At 38.6% G+C, this 6,028-nt stretch overlaps 1 pseudogene; it reads right to left on the bottom strand.

Moving 5' to 3' along the window:
* Positions 1 to 2,205: 2,205 nt before the first annotated feature.
* Positions 2,206 to 5,239, bottom strand: LOC150076098 (RNA polymerase-associated protein CTR9 homolog pseudogene; annotated as a pseudogene).
* Positions 5,240 to 6,028: the final 789 nt, after the last annotated feature.

Raw genomic sequence — 6,028 nt, 5'->3', positions numbered from 1 at the left:
GAATGCCTACAGATTGTCGGATGCCTCGATGGCTTCATAATGAGAGTGGTCGATAATCTGAGGCGAATTTCATAACGTTCTCCTTCAACCTTATATCTGAAGGGTTGTAGTAAGTCAAATCCAGGCCCTGAGTTCCTCTTGTTGCTGGTGTATTCAATTGGTTCATATTTAAGGCTTCCATTGTACCGTCCAATTCACTTTTTGCCTCCCGATGTTTTGGTAATGGCAAATTGAGGACCCCCATTACTAGTGTATCTGTATTCGATCTCACGTTTGAGGCAAGCTGTGTAAAAAGTCGTGTTTATTTTAATATGCTCTGGGGGTAGATATATTAAGCATAATTGAAATCTATTCATTTCTGTTCCAAAAATGGCAATGATAGCCTCGAAATTTTCCGATTCATGTTCGCTGACTATCGTGAATTCTTTTTTGAACAGAATCATTACCCGGGCTACTCATTTATAATCTCTTCCATTTGCAAGGCAATAGTAACCTGAGGAGTGAGCAAGGGCATCAATGTACCTGTTATTTTGGAGTCATGTTTCTACTAAACATATGCAATCATCCTCCGAGTTAAGCAATACACTTTGAAGTGTGTGCAGCTTATTCAAAATACTTCTTATATTTTGCAGGAAAATAATGATTCCATTAGATTCGTTTTCGTCAGTTGAGTTGTTTGCTGACTGCTATTGGGCAGTTCGCTTCGTTGTTCATAAATGTGAGCTTGCCAGCACTTTCTCTGGATGATTTCACAAGCGATCCTACTGGCCAGATGTTTCCGTCCAAGAGACGGTCTTCACTGCTTACCGGGCAGGTGATTACGAAAGATGGTAGGTCTTAGCACGGGAACCCTATTTAGCTATTTCAAAACCCAGTATTCCAGGGAAAGAAACCTGGATTGGTATGATGAGGATGCTGAGGACCATATAGTGTAGGCATATAAAGGAATTGGGATTATGCATCGAAGATTATATTTGATAAGAAGGTGCGCGTTATGGAAGTTGTAGGTTAATCTGGCTTTTTATAAGGAATGACTTTTTTTAACTGGGGAGTTCGCTATAATGATGTTCGCATCGCGGGTATTTTTCTTCTTGGTGATAGAGAGTTGTAAAGTTTTCTTTCTGTAAATGGAGACCCAATGGCATGAACATAATTTTCCGGTTGATGTAGCCATCGGCTGGTGCTCGCAGTAATAGACTGGGAGCATTTTGTGATGAGGAAGAACTTAATATCATCTGCGTAAGTGGTAAAATTAGTATGATTTGTTAGGAAAGGTTCTAAAGATGCGGCGAAGAGACCCCCCCCCCTCGGGAGAGCCCCCTGGAGCAGAGAATGCAGTGATTATGGTTCTGATGCATAGGCCGCTGGAATGAGTTTCCTAAAGAGAACTAGGATGTGGCCAGAGATTTTAAAGTAGTTGCCCAGTATGGCACATAATTCATGTCGAAGTTAATGTCGAGGAACACAATATCCAGTTGCTCAAGGTGCCTTCAATTCAGAACAGTGTGTCCCTGAGGTTAGTGATCGTCCAGGTTGCTGATGCACCAACAAATTTAACAATAAAAATAACAACAACAGTACACTATGGAGATCATGCTAATGTCAACAAATATCTTCTTTTGTCTTCCCAACCTCTAACCCATGCCGGTACAAAGTACAGAGGTTCTAATTACTCTGGTGTTTTCGTTAAAAAAAAAAAAAAATTATTATTTCAATTTAAGAAATTATCCAAACTAATTATTGTATTTATGTTTATATATTGATAGATCTTTAGATTTCTATATATTTTTAGATATACCTGCATTGTAATGAACTAAAATAATTACACCAATTTGACAGACAAAACACAGATTTAAATGAAGAAAGAAACTTTTATTTCTTATGCCAAATCAAAACACACTACAATAGAATTATTTTTTAACAGGATAGGAAATTCTCTTTCAGAACTTTCATAGCTTTAAATTTTTCTTTCCCGAGTAAGAATATTAATCGTCGATTTCTTCAGTAGAACATTCATCACTTTCGTTCTTCATATGAATATCTGGAATTATAGTGCTGTAGAAACACAGAATTGAGAACATTGATAGATCGGAACGTTGAACAATATCATTCCTTTCGCACTACCTCATCTGAACTTTAGAATGCTTTTCTTTTTTGAAGTGAGCTGGGCATCCGACTGTATCACACAATCCATTGCCGTTTCCTTTAGGTACTGGCTTTCTTCAGATTCACTGTATGAACCAACCCACTTCTTAGGTTTCCAGTCGGTTTCTTCTGTGGCACTTCTACATTGTTTTCTTTGTCGCTGTCTGAATCCTCACTTGACGAAATGAAAGCTTTTGATACTACTCGCCTTTTTTGTTTACCAGATAAGTTGGCATCTTTTGCAGCTATTTTCTTAGCTTTCTTTGTTGGTTTCCTCTTTTGCTTCCGGCAGTCTTTTGAACCACCGGCATCCTTCTTCCGTCTCTTTTTCTTTGGTTCTTCGTTTTCGTCAGAACCACCCTTCAAATCATTTTGAGTCTTCTTACTCTTGCCATTTTTACGGGACTTTTCTTCAGCCACGTTAGAAAATACCAGCTTACTTTTGTTTTTTTCTATGAAAGCCTGTCTTTTCTTAATTAATTCTTGCTTCTGCCGGAACTGCAGTTCTTCGGCACGTTTTTGTTCTTCCATCAATTTTTGACGAAGTGCTTCTCGTTCCCGTTCTTGTTTCTGTCGAAATTCTCTCTCTTCTTCGTCGAACCGACGCGCTCGTGCAGCATGGTACTGTGCTTGACTTAACAAGTCTTGACATCTCCTTACTTCCACTGCAGCCTGAGCAAGATTGTATTTCATTCTCTCTCCATGAATGCTCAGATAATGGAAATACCTCCGTGATAATTTCAGTTCATTTACGGAACAAAGAACTGCCTTCAAGTTACTCTTATCGCTCTCCAATGTTTGTGTTGCCATTAGCTGAAGTACCAGAGCAATGTTATACACCAAAACAGTATCGTGAGGATTGACCATTCTTGCCTTTAATAATGTACGTTTACATTCCTTCAGTTTGCCGCATTTGAAGTAAGCTCTAGCCAGATACATGAGGATTTCCGCATCATAATATTTGAAGAACTTCTTCAAGCAACTCTCGTACATCTGAATAGCAGCAGCATATTGTTTCTGTTCCACGTAAATATGCGCGATATTCATCCAGACATCACAAAAATCAGCTGTTGCTTCTCGAACCTGGGCAAATATATCTCTGGACTCTGGGAAGTAGCCTTTATGGGCTAAGACAGCTCCAATTCCATTAGCAGCCCATACATTGCTTGGATCTGTATGTAAAACTCGTTCATATATTGATAACGCTCTGTCTTGATGTCTTTTCTCCTTTTCTTTGTCACGTTTTGGATAGTGAAGAGTCGCCAACCAGACATTACCTAAGGCAATCAAAGAGTAAGTGTCATTGCTTGTCTCCTTTTGTCCAAGAACACGTTCGAATTTCCTTTGAGATGGACCCCATTCCTGTTTTGCTAGGTGAAGGTTACCAATTAGTGACCATGCATCAGGATGATCCTGGTTAATGGACAGCGCTTCTTTATACCAGTCTGTCGCTTCGTATGTCTGTCCTCTGTCTCTAGCCATACACCCCAAGCGAAGGTAACAGTCGACATAGCGAGGATGCTTTCTGATTATGTTTTTGTAAATCCTTTCAGCCTTATCAAATTCAAGGAGAGTCTCGTACAGACGGGCTAGGTTATAGAATGTTGTCAGTGAAATGCAATTATAATAGGGCCGGTCCTGGTGGCTTTCGATGTGAGACCTCTTCAATGATGCTTCATAGTATTGCTTAGCATCTTTAAGATTTCCTAAACTGTAAAGAAGCGCAGCAACATTGTTGAGAATTTCTGGTGGAACATCAGCTCTTACTTCCTCTTGTAATATGCGAATAGCTGTTATGTACGCCGACAAGGCGCCTTCGGTATCTGAATTTTGGTGAAGTTGAGCCAGTTCAATCCATGCTTCGACATCATTTGGAAAGCGTTCTGTTACCGCGGTCAGATAAGTCTTTGCTTGGTCACGCTTAGATGGGCATGCAGACTGTGCATACAGGGATCCTAAGATCTTCATGCTTTCATAATTACCAGGTTCAGCTCGAAGAACTTTCTCAAAACATCGAGAGGCATTTTGCTTTATCTCCTTTGTATAAATGCATCTGTCCCATTCCATAGTAAGGAAGCAAGAATGAGGGGGCGAATTTGATTGCTTGATAATAATACTGAAAAGCGTGATCATAATCTTCTTGAGCATGGAAAATCCTGGCTAGTTGAAAGCAACTCTCGGCTCTCATAGCTGTGTTTTCAGTATTATGGAAAGCATGGAGTGCAAGCTGTTGTGCCTTAGCATATTCATTTTTAAAGAAAAAATGATTAGCCAAATGATTAAGTGTCACCGGATCCTTGGAGTCAACGCTATATGCTTCAGCTAGCATCTGTACTCCATTTCTAATGCTTTTTCGTGTCATTTCATTCAATTGCATGACAGCCAAACTTACTAAGGCTCCTAAGCATCTTGGATCTAACTGTAGGGCTCGTTCAAAGGCCAACCTTGCTTTATAATGATTCCCTATTTTGTAAAAGCAGTGTCCAATTCCTATTCTCACTTCAGCCGGACATTTAGGATTGGTGCGAAGGACTCTTTTGTAAAACGCAAGAGCTCCTGTGTAATCTTTCTTGTTAAATAATATACAAGCTTTTCCGAGCAAAGCTGGAACGCTGTCAGGGGTATGAGCGAGGACAAAATTAAATTGCGTCTCAGCTTGTTCCATCTTGTCTCCTTCCAGAAAACAAAAGTAAGCTCGTCCCAGAAGGTGTTGTTTATCATACATTATGATCTTGTCAGCTGCAGAGTAAAGCAACGTTGCTTTTCTAAAGAGCTCTATTTTTTTCTCTCTGTTTCTTTCCTTATTTGCTTGCTGTACATAGTAAGCGGCCAGAATATCCAGGGATCGCATCTGGTCATTTTGAACATCCACATATATTAAGCCTGCATCCCTTCTTGAAGCTTCCAATATGTCCCTGAATTCCTCTTGTTTTCCTTGGCGATGGTATTCAATAGCAAGATCAATCCATGAACGAAGGGGAGCCTCTTCGTGTCGAAGAATTTCCAATACTTCCGTGCCCTCTGGAAGTTTATCACTACGTATCTCGATTACTTCGTCTGAATCTCTGAGAGGAATTTCGATAATCGCAGGCATCTTTCCGAAAAGTTACAACACCAAAGGCAAATCCAAATTCTTATCTCTAGAATAAAAGAAAAAAATAACCGAACTGTTAGTAAAGCTGATTAATACTTTGTTCACTTAAAACAATATCTTTTTTAAATGAAATTAAAAGTTTTCATTACCATTATAAAAAGCTTTTTCAAGTCTTTTATCGAAATAAATTATAAGCAATAACATTTTAAAGCGTTCATTGTATTCGTTAGTTTTTTATAAAAAGAAATGAGTCTTTTCGTAGAATTCTAAAAGTCTCATATCTTTTTTTTAAAAAAAATTGTATTGAACTATTGAGTGAACACTTCCCAAGTAAGTGCATTTTGATGTGTAATGTTGGTTGGCAAAGAGAAGAACACAATGCAGGTGCATGTACAAATCATTGAGGACAACGTGTCCACGATTAGATAAGCATATTCTTCGAAAGTGAAGCCATGAATGGAGTCCACTTCTAGTCAGCAGCTTATACAGAATAGAAAAGTATAAAAATTCTAAGAACGTTTAATAAAACCAGAATTGCAAATTATCTTTAATCATGCATAAGTCAAGACCTCCAGAAACAATAAAACGAGAATCGAGTTTTGTTTAATTTACGTTAGCAGATTTAGGAGTCGAAACTTTCACTTCCATCCTCGATAAACTCTAGGATAATTTATTTACTACTTTAACAATAATTTTTTTTCTAAAATTCGAAAGGGAAATTAAAAATTACTTTGATGGCGATGCAATTGAGCCAGCGATGAATGATTCGGTTAACCCAGTCTGTAATTC

The sequence above is a fragment of the Mastigoproctus giganteus genome, chromosome 13 (genome assembly GCF_048544385.1).
Source record: "Mastigoproctus giganteus isolate SK-2022 chromosome 13, ASM4854438v1, whole genome shotgun sequence".
Lineage (NCBI taxonomy): Eukaryota > Metazoa > Arthropoda > Arachnida > Uropygi > Thelyphonidae > Mastigoproctus > Mastigoproctus giganteus.
The sequence above is the reverse complement of the archived record's forward strand: the minus strand, read 5'-3'. Positions and strand labels throughout refer to the sequence as shown.